Consider the following 11,143-nt stretch of genomic DNA (forward strand, 5'->3'; position numbering starts at 1 on the left):
CGCAAATGCTTTTGCAATCACAATTGCAGTAAGAACATTAGAGAATGGGTCAGAAAGGCAATCAAGGAGACCATAAGAGCGGGCAGACCTCAGGCTAGTGTTGATTACAAGAACTGAACAGAATTTATGGTCCTTACACACACAAATCCATTCATAGTTACTCCCTGCTTTCTTTATTTCAGCAAAGTACACTTTTTAAACAAGTGGAAGTGAGAAATCATAGGGATATCTATCAGCAGATTCAAGTCTACCTTCTGCCCACCCCTGCTATAAACAGTACTAATAATCAAAGAGTAAGAAAGCAGGGCAACTTTTTAGAGCAGTGTAGTATAAACTTAGTGTGTCAGCTATTTTGCCAACAATAGATGCTAAATCTCTTCCTATCTTTTTGGGCAACAAAACTCAGAACTTGCATGTTATGGCTAGAAAAACAACACTAGAAGAAAAAAAAACATGTTAACACTTAGCATCTTTGCAAGAACACTTAGAACGGTTTATGTTTCAGGACTGTTGCCTCCTTATCAGCAGTCACATTACACTAGTAAAGTGTGTTAAGAACAGGTAATAATACACTTGTAAAGCACTACCTCATGAGTGTTAGACATGCAACGCTGTGGGTCTATTTGTATATTACTGATAGATAGGTCTAGTAACATCAGTGGGAACTAATCTTGCAGGCTGGATTACTTCCCCCACTAGACAGACAATCTTACAGGTGCCTAGTGGTGCGCTAGGGTTCTATATCCTTGAACAGGTTAACAAGATCTTAGATATTCTGGTTCAGCAGTTTAACATGTGGCATTGCATGCTTTAAGCCAAGACCGCACAACCTGTTGAACCACAAAGCTGAATATAGTCCACCATTACGTACTGTGGCCTGCGCAACTCCCTTCAGCCTTTGCAGACAGACATAGGCAGGCTGCAAAACCAGATTTATCAAGCCCCAGGTGCCTGCCACGCATGACTGCTGTTCTGTTTTGGTTTGCTGGACCACTAATTATGCAGGCCTGCATTAAGCCAACCCTGAACCTGTTCCTAGTGCCTTAATGCTTGCTCCATGTTTTTTAAAAAACTGCAGAGTGATTAAAGGCCACTAGCATATTTATTCTGGGTGTGTTCTCTTTCAGGAGCCACTCCCTGTGGGGAGGGCAGGGATGGGAAAGCAGAACCAGCAATCACAACAAGTCAAGATTAACTTGACTTCCAACACAGCTGCTTCTTTAAACATGCACTGCTGGCATAAATCTAAGAAGAACAAGATAGAACAATACAATCATATAACTATGCTTTCTATTATCTGGTATTTTTATTAGACTATGGAGTATGTTATAGAGACATTCTGTGTCCTGAATCTACACAAATGCATTCAATGTATTAGGATCAAATTAAATGCGACATGGAAGATCAGTAATTAAGATTCCCCATGGTTTTAAAAAATTAGCAGTCGCAGGTAGCTGCTTTGAAAATTGGGGCAGCTGGAAGGGGGTGTTTAACCCTGTTCTCCCAAGCCCAGCAATTGTACGGTCTTTCTCTCTATATCCCTGCAAAGTCAATAAAAGCTTGCTGGGTGGGGGAAGGCAATATGATTTATATCAGAGAAAGGCCATGCAAAGAAAAGATTAAGCAACCTCTTCCAAACTGCCATTTTCCAGTCTTCCAAGCAGCCACCTGGGGTTGCTAATTAGTAAAAAAGAGAGGTATAATTTGGCTCTTTGTCACCACTTATTATATATCAACCACATTTGCACGACATGGCAATCTACCATGGGCAGCCAGCCAAAAGTGGGTTATCATGTTGTCCGAACCCAGCACATTTTTCACAGGGTGGCATAATTATAGCGAACAAGCCACCCTGAGAACCCATAGCTTTTTGTAGGGCTGTTCATACCTATGGTGGGTCGTCGTGTCCTCCGAACTCAGGAGTTCAATTTTATCGTAGTTTGCTGGGATTGGCTACAGAGCACCTTGGCAAGAGCAGCAAAAATCCCATGCCACTCTTCACAATCTCGCCACTGCCATCTCCAGCCTCCCTTGCCAGTGACTGCCCCTCTATTGATGCCCAAATGGCACTCTAGAGGGATCGTCAGCTGTTCATCATCTTTAAAAAAACCATTTGGTACAAATGTGTTGACAATTATTATTTTTTCCTGTGGCAAATAAAAAGGGGCGGAGATGGCTGGGATGAGACAAGACGGGTTCTGCTGCAAAGGTACCTTGGATACATACCAGGACTGAGAGGGACAACAAGTCACCATGGCTTATTCACAGGGTGGCTTATCGTGCAAATCCACCCATTATCTCTCCTGTTTGGAGTGGATTAATTACAATTTAAAAAAAAATGTTCATAGGACTTTTATTCCTCAATACACTTTAAAAAGAATTGGTTTAATTGCAGTCCTAAAGAGCACCCTACCGATGAAATACTAGTGTCACAGTTTAGATGAGAAGTCAATAAAATATTATGTCCTTTCTTTAGTTATTCTAGAGTACAATCTCTTGGAAAGGGGTAAGTTATAGGTCTCTAAAAAGAATACAATTTCCCAAAATTTCAGCGTTTCTGTGTTAGGTGCCCAAACTCAACTCAGATTATCCAGGATTCCTCTCTGACCCCACATTCACCCCCAACATATGTCAGTGCAGCCTTAAGTAGCATTTATAATCTAATTTATGCCGATTTCCAATTAATAAAATGCTATGTTGTTGCTCAGGCTGATTGGACAAATGCGATTTATGGAGCTTGAAATACTATAATGGGACAACTACAGTTATAGTTTTTCAAAAGAAATAATGAGCCTCTGGACTGAACAAAAAAGATACAGATGACACAAACTAAATTATTCCGGAGGCTAAAACTCTGGTCAGATCTCTCTGAACAGGTGAATGGACAAGACAATTGTTGGGGAGATTCAGAATACTTGCAAAATGATGACTTTTGGATCAAAATATCCTAATTTTACCTATACACTGAAGCAGTTGGAGGTAAATATTCAAGAAAGATCTTGGGATTATAGTTTACGGAAGAGTGTCATCTCAGTGTGCTGCAGCAAAGCCAAACAAAATTAATGAACTGTCAGTAGTTATTAGGAAAGGAATTGAAAATAAAAGCAGTGGCATTATGACGCAATGCCACTGTATAATCCTGTGGAGTGGCCACATCTGAAATACTGCATACAGGTTTTGACCCATCACAAGACAGATGCTTAAGGAGTTGGAGCATTCCTTAGGAGAAAAGGCTGAAGTGATGAGAGCGTTTTAGCTAAGAAAAAAAATAAGACTGCAACCATATGCCCGCTTATTATGAGCAAGCCTCACTGAGTTCAATGGGACCTACTTTTTACTAGACATGCATAGGATTGTCTGTAAGCGAAAAGAATTTTTATAGTATTATGAACTATGTGGAGTGAGTCAAAAATTTATTCTCTTTCAGCACACTACTTTTGCGGTCATCCAATAAATTTGACTGACAGTGGTCTTGGGACAAACAAAAGGAAGCATTTCTTCATACAATGCATATGTTTATGGAATTTACTGCCACAAGATGTAGCAAAATATACTTGCACTTTTAAAAGGATGTTAGAAAATTCCAGGGGATAGCTTTATCGATGGCTATTAGTCATGACTGCTAAAGAGAACAGCATCTAGTTATCAGATGCTGAGGGACAAACTGTAAGGGCTGGTCATCATCTCCACCAAACTCTGGCGATAAGCTTTGCAAGGGTATCTACATACCTGGCAGGGACCACTATTGTAGTAGTCATAATAAAGCTTTATTGTTTCAACCAATGGTTACAACAAGCATAATGAAAACAATGCCAAAACAAATCACACATGCAAGGTCAGAAATTTTGCTCTATATATTTGGGCTGTAAGAGTGAAGTTGGCCAATGCCAATAGTCTTGTTATTGCATGTAAACAAAAAGTATATTCTTTCTGAATCAGACCAGCTGGACTTATTCACAAAAAAACGATCTAAATATTTAGAACGAATTTGAGAATAGATAGGGCAGTAGAGCAAATAACGAGGCAGATAATCCACTTTGCCACTACAGCAAAGTGGAAAAGCGGTAGATGGACCATTTTTAATTTTTTATATGATTTTTAATTGTTTTAATCTTATGTAAACCAGCCAGAGAGCTTGGCTATGGGGCGGTATAGAAATGCAAATAACAACAACAACAACAACAACAACAAACAAGGCAATTCTTATTTTTATATTGTGCAGAAACATCCACCTATAAGCCCCACCTTCGTCCTAACAACTTCTGAAATGCACAATAAGATTGATAGTCTATACCTGCCTTCCCCAACTTGGTACCTTCCACATATTTTGGGCTACAATTCCCAACATTACTGACCAATGGCCACGCTGGCTCGAGCTGATGCAAGTTGAATTCCAAAACATTTGGAGAGCAACAGGTGGAGGTAAGTTGATCGAAAGGACCATAAGATACATTCCTTGCAAACTGAAAAAACAACATTTTAATCTACATATTCTCTGATGTACCTTCTCCAATTAAGAGAACTAGGAGTTCCAATTTACTGAGCTTTAATAATGGATAAAATGAAACCTCAACTGTATAATTCAGGCTTTCAGATAAGACTCAGCCTCTCAGAAACTTCTGTAGAGAAGGGTAAAAATCTACTGGTTGTGTTAATAATTTGCTAAAGTACAAACAGATATTAGATATCATACATTTACTACGTGCACGACTAAAGAAGGTCTTCCCAGCAGGCAGTGTGTGCTTGGTAGAGCTTCAGAGAAGGAAGCTACATACAGCTTCAGGTGAGAACACGGTCTTCATTCCTCCATTTAAAAAATATATTTGAATAATCCACAGCTATCTACCTATTTTATCTGGCCCCTGTCTTTACAGTGGAGATTTGACGCCACAAGGCGCCTTGCTCCCACACTGCACGGGAAGGAACGCAAGTGCAAATTTTCTGGCTCTGTAAAAGCAAAAAAAAGGGGGAAACGAGAGGAACAGGGCCGTTCCCCCTTTTTATTTTATTGTCTGTATCTGCGAGGTGGGGGAAGGAACGAGGCAGCCAGAGGAGGACGCGAGGAGAGGGTCTGGGTGAACCACGTCTCCTCCCTCTGGCTTGCCAGTGCTCCCCACATGTTCCCCCCATTTCTTTTTCTTTTTATTATCTGTATCTGCACAGCTGCGCAGATACAGATAATAAAATTAAAAAGGGGGGAGGAGCAGCCCTGTTCCTCTCCTTCTCCCCTCCAGTTTTTTTTTTTTACTTTTACAGAGGTGCGGTGCCGCCCATGGAGACCAATCAGGGGGTGCCATGGGTTCCACTGCCAAAAAAAGTTGGGGTAAGTGCCTGACTTTTTTCGACCGGAGTTTCCAGGGTTTGCCCCCGGATGGCTTATCAATGGCAGCTTCATCATGTAGATTACATGGTGCTACTGCAAAGCCACCCTGGAGCAAACCCTTTGTGTAGACATGCCCCAGGTCTTAAGTATTATTTCAAAATTATTTTTGTGACACAGTTGCTGTCGTCATTATATGGAAGTGGTTTGTAGGTCTCGTCATGCTATAGGAAGTGGTTTGTACACCATCATAAGGGGCCTGTAGTCTTACAAATGAACTTTCTAAGTGGCTCTTTGCTACTTCCGTGTTTAAACAGACTAATGTGTAAATGACCTTGCTAAAACAAATTGCTTTTATTCCAAGAATGAAGGATTATCTAAATATTTTTGCTGCTGGTGTAGACAAATGACAACTGGAGCATGTCTCAGAGATTCAAAGTGAGCATGGCTTTGTGTGGGAAAAATGAGTTAAAGTCTCCCTAATCCCTTGTTTCATGCAGCATTTAGGACAAAATTCAGAAAGCAAGACTAGATACAAACATACTGAAATTTAGCTGATGTTTCATTTTCCCTGCTTTACAATTACTTCAATCTTTCTGCACAGCAGCAAATGCAAAGTGAGGGAATAATCCACACGGCCTTTCATTGACAACAGAACAGAACAGGGGAATTAAAAATACAAGCTGCTTCCAAAGACATGTCAGGCTTCATTTAGATGTCATAACAATAGGCTTGTAAGCAATCCAACCTGAAAGTTGATTAGAGAGCTCAGCTCTCTGCAATCCTATGAGGCTTTAAGTAGCCATGTTATTAATTTCAGCCACAGTTGCTTTGGAAGTTTCTAACAGGGTCTTTAGAACTGAAACCCCCCACAAAGAATGAAACACTTAACACTTTGCAGGACACAGTATTTTTTTTTTAACAAATTGAGTTCTTATTCCTTATGCCAAATGGGAGAAATTCCAAGCAGAGCTTCCCAAAAAAGGCATTGTATGGAAATTTGTTAGTAACTCATAAGCAATTCTGCTGAGTATCACCATTTGGCTACACTGCCTTCACTATAGTTAATTGCAAAGAGGGGCAGGGGGAATAGCTCTTCTAAGTCTATTTTCAGTAGAAGCCATTTCTGGGTGATACTGGGTAAAGGTGCACAGAACAGTAGTGGAGAATTGTTTCTTATACTTAATTGTTAGTTTTGGGCAGTCCATGTTAGTCAATAAGCAGCCCTCCATTAATTTCCTTACTCTATTTTAAACACTTATTACCAAGTGGCTACCACAACATTCTATTGTGATAGACCAAGTTCTCCAGATCAGCCAAGTATGCTACAGATAACAAGCCTGAACACACTTTTATGATGAATGCAAGTATACACTTATTTCTGGTGACTGCTGATTTAAGAGGTTGCAAATGTTACTTCAGACAGGAAGGCACCTAGATTTCTCAGGGCACACACCCAAACTAAAACAAACTCGTGTCATTAAATGGAATAGCATAGTATCTTTTCTGTTTCAAAATACTTTATGTACAAAACACAGTGGAAGATGAGGGTTATCCAGTGAAGACATCCAGAGCTGTAATAATACATGCTGCCTGATTGCTCCCACTTGTAGAATCCATCGTTTGCTAAGGGTGACATGAGAACCTGGAGCTCTGTCTTGTCTCTCCCGCAACAAGCCAAAGAAATAACCCAAAAACATACTGTGGGTTATTTCTCTGGCTTGTTGGGGGAGGGACAAGTCAGAGATCTGAGTTCACACGTTAACACGTCCAGCCTTGGGATCCCCCAGGGGATGAAGCTTCACATGGAGAACACCCCCGGAGGAATCCCCATTGTTATCTCCAGTCTTAGTTTGGAGATAACAGCAGGGATCCAGGTGGTGGTGGATTCTTCCAGCACTGGGAGGAGCAGCTGCTCATCCCAGCACGAGCCAAGTCCTTTAGTGCAGCACCATCATGGGGACGCTGCACAAAGTTGGAGACTTGACCAGTGCTGGGAAGAGGAGTCATTCTTTTGCATAGCGTATAATGGCTCAGTTAGGATGGCGTGCATAGTGCAAAACCAAGTACTCTGTGCTTCCCCGAACAAGGAGAAAGGCAAAATGTATTGGGGGGGGGGGATACCATCTGGCCGGTGGAAGCCCCAGTGGGTGCTTCTGCATTACGTCACTAAACAAACCAAAGGTCTGCAGGTGCAGGAGTAACTGCACAGCATTTATGAGTAACGTGTGAGTCCTCCCTATTTATGAATAGCCAGAAGAGTTACGGTTTTATAAGGATAAGGGTAGACAGCCATCTGTCTGTATCTCTGAGAAGCCAATAGCAACAACAGGTAACAAGCTGAAACTTGCATCTCTCAGTGTTAGGCAAAGATCTTTTTATTTTCCCAGCTTTTGTGTGTGTGTGTGTGTGTGTGTGTGTGTGTGTTTTTAAATTGTATACTTTTAATGTTTACTATTTTTAAATGTTGTAAACCGCCCAGAGAGCTTCGGCTGTGGGGCGGTATATAAATGTAATTAAATAAATAAAAAATAATAATAATACAGTACACTGAAATTATTTGGGGGAGAGGGGAGAAAGTAGCAGCTCTCTTAATGAAATCTACAAATCCCCTAACAAAATTTAGCCAAATCATAGTATCCTGTATCCATAAGAATAGCCAAGCTACATCAAACCAAATGCCTATCTACCCAACGTTCTGTTCTCATAGTGGACAACCTGATAGCAACAGGAAGCCCACAAACAGGGCACGAGTACAATAGCACCTTCCCACTCATGTTCTCAGGAACTGGTGTACAGAGACATACTGGTCCTGATTCTTAGGTAATATATAGCCATCATAACTAGTAGCCACTGATAGCCTTTTCCGTCACAAATCTATCTAACACCCTCATACCAAGTTGGTAGCCATCACTATATCTTGTGGTACCAAATTTCAATTAAACTATGCGCTGTGTTAAGAAGTACTTCCTTTCAACTGTCTTGAATCTCCCACCATTCAGCTTTATGGGTCCTAGATTACATGAGATCCACTTTCTCCACACCATGCATATCTTATACTTCTCTTATCATGCTCCCCAACACCCCACATTCAGCAAATGCTGTAACTTTTTCTCATAGGGGAGTTGCACCAGCCCCTTGCTCATTTTGGTTGCCCTGTACTGCACTTTTCCAGCCCTACAATATGCTTTGGAAGGTGTATTCCAAGTCTGGTCACGCTTTAGATTTATATAAGGGCATTATGATAGTGGCAATTTCATTCTTGATTCTTTTTCTAACTATGCCCAAATTGCCTTTTTCACAGCAGCCACACACTGAGTTGACGTTTTCATTGAGCTATCCACCACAATGACTCTTCTGGTCAGTCACTGCCAGCTCAGACCCCATCAATGTACATGTGAAGTTTGCCCCAATGTGCCCTTTAAGAACAGCAGTTAAGGGGCAGGGGCATGCCTCCCTGTAATTCAAGACTGCTTGGGTGATGCTACTTTTATGCAGCAATTGAATCAGTTGTTCTTATTTCTGTCTATATGTTCATGTTTTAGACTTGTTGGCCACCCTGGGGATATTTGTATTAAAGGGCAAGGTAAGAATATTTTCCATTAAGCATATAAATAAGTATCTAATTTTCTCCATGTCTGTTTAATTCTCCAGGGCCTGGCAACAATGTCAGCTGCAATGCAAACAGTTTCTCAAATGTTGGAAGATCTGAAAACTCGGATTATGACAGATAATTGGGCTTTTGGTGGACTGGTAGTGATTGCTTCATTCTTAGCTGTCATCATTGCCCTCCTCTTGTTTGCTGCCATCTTTGGCTGCTTCTCAACTCCAAAAAAATAAACCAGGTTCCATATAATTAGCAAGAGTGGTCTGGTCTGTGGAATTTCAAGAATGCTACGGCATGACCAAGAAGTCAGGAGTATTGTTTCTTCTTGTCATCCCTATTTCACATGTACAAGTGAATATATTATGGAGGAAATTGGTGCTGCAAAGGAGATTTCCAAAGACATGTAACCAGATCTGACACCAAATGAAATCTGCACTAAAGAACTACGTGCCTGCCACATCTTTGGTTCAAGTTTAAGTTCTATTAGCAATGGAAACATGATCAATAAATGGTTGCCTTTTAAGAGCTTTGGTTTTTTTAAATAAAGGTTCAAAAAACAGCAGAGATAAGCAGATCAAATTTCGGAAAGTCTGGTTATAATATTCATTGTTTTTAACGTCTGTGAACCGCCCAGAGAGCTTCAGCTATGGGGCAGTATATAAATGTAATAAAATAAATAAATAAATAAATAATATGACTAACATTCAAACAATCTCTTATTCTAAAAGTTACTAAAGCCATATCAATTTCCTTGAAAATAATACATTTGTCTTTCTTCTTTTGCAATATATAGTTTACATATATTTAATTTAGCCATATTCTTCCAGACTTACAGTATACTAACCATTAATCAATCTTTGGATAACCTATTAAATGGTTCAAGAGGAACTAAATGTGTAATTTCTTTTTATACTGCTCCCATATGAAACCACCCATTTTGATTTAAAGTGCATATTTCTCATTATCTTCCTAAGCATCTGGCTAAGCCAAAACGGAGAGAGACAAAAGAGGATACCCACTTCATGAAATGTTTTCATCAGCACTAATGGACCCCTTTCCCCCCCCCCCCCAGGATATTTTTATGGGTTGTTGCAAAAGTGTTCCAATTGTTAGCAATCCTTGATTGGCTAGGGTTGTTGATATGACCAGTATTGAAAGCATTGCCCTTATTTTAAATGGAATTCATTTGCCTTTACTCACACTAGCAATAACTACATCTGTTCAGCTAGAATATTGTTCATTACATACAGTATTGTGAACCCTGACTGGTTGGGATCATTAAAGGAGGTGTAGAATGGGGGATTACTTTGAAACAGCAGTAAAGAGGAAACAGCAGCTGTCATAACGACCATCCATCATTCAGGCACCATGACTGAAAACTACTTAGCTACAAGAACTGACCCATGTATAAAGGAATGTGCCTTCCATAATTATATTAGACTGTCAGTGATTCTTTGTTTCAGTCACCACTCAATTATTCCAACAATAATGCCTCAGCAAAATAGGTAAAACTTCAAAAGGCCTATTGAACTTGTCTTACGATTCATGCTCAAGACAACTTAATTCAGAGTAGTTATCCCTCGACACATTCTAGCCTGCTTTTTGAACTCACAATCAAGAAAATAAAAAGTAGAAAGGTAGACATGTGATGCTGATTCTAAATTCACACTATAAGATTGAGACTACAGAAGCGATAGCGTTACTCAAGATTAATTAATCTAAATAAGGAACCATGGCTTTCTGCTGTAGTCTTATTCTATTTTAATATGGATGAAGTTAATTTATAAGCACTTTGACAATCTATGAAAGCTATCAAGTCCCAACAGATAAAACAACAACCCACCGTTGACTATTTAACCCAACGTTGACTATCATGTTGTCCAAGTCCAGACTGGATTCAGCTGACACAAGTCAATGGTTGATTAAATAGTCCATTGTAGATTAAATAGTCCACCATTGGCTATTGTGTTGCCTGAGGGAAAAAATCACGCCACAGTTGGTTATTTTTTAGAAATAACCAACGCAAATAATTAACAGCACGCAGTTGATTATCTACACAACCGTTGATTATTGTGTCATGTGGAGGGTTCCGTTGATTATTTCCCATGCCTACAAAGTCATGAGACAAGAGCGGCAGAAACCCCTGCTGCTCTTGCCCAACTGGGCTCTATAGACAGGGGAAGGCACCCCACATGCTTCCCAGGAGGGCAAATGCC

General features: G+C 40.2%; 1 long non-coding RNA gene across 1 annotated transcript; it reads left to right on the plus strand.

Annotated features, from left to right (window-relative positions):
- Window positions 1-4,499: 4,499 nt before the first annotated feature.
- On the plus strand, window positions 4,500-9,450 carry LOC134396679 (uncharacterized). The gene is made up of 2 exons (XR_010025288.1): window positions 4,500-4,783; window positions 8,975-9,450. It is a non-coding gene; the product is annotated as an uncharacterized LOC134396679 (long non-coding RNA).
- The last annotated feature ends 1,693 nt before the right edge of the window (window positions 9,451-11,143 follow it).

This window comes from Elgaria multicarinata, chromosome 3 (assembly GCF_023053635.1).
Source record: "Elgaria multicarinata webbii isolate HBS135686 ecotype San Diego chromosome 3, rElgMul1.1.pri, whole genome shotgun sequence".
Taxonomy (NCBI): Eukaryota; Metazoa; Chordata; class Lepidosauria; order Squamata; family Anguidae; genus Elgaria; species Elgaria multicarinata.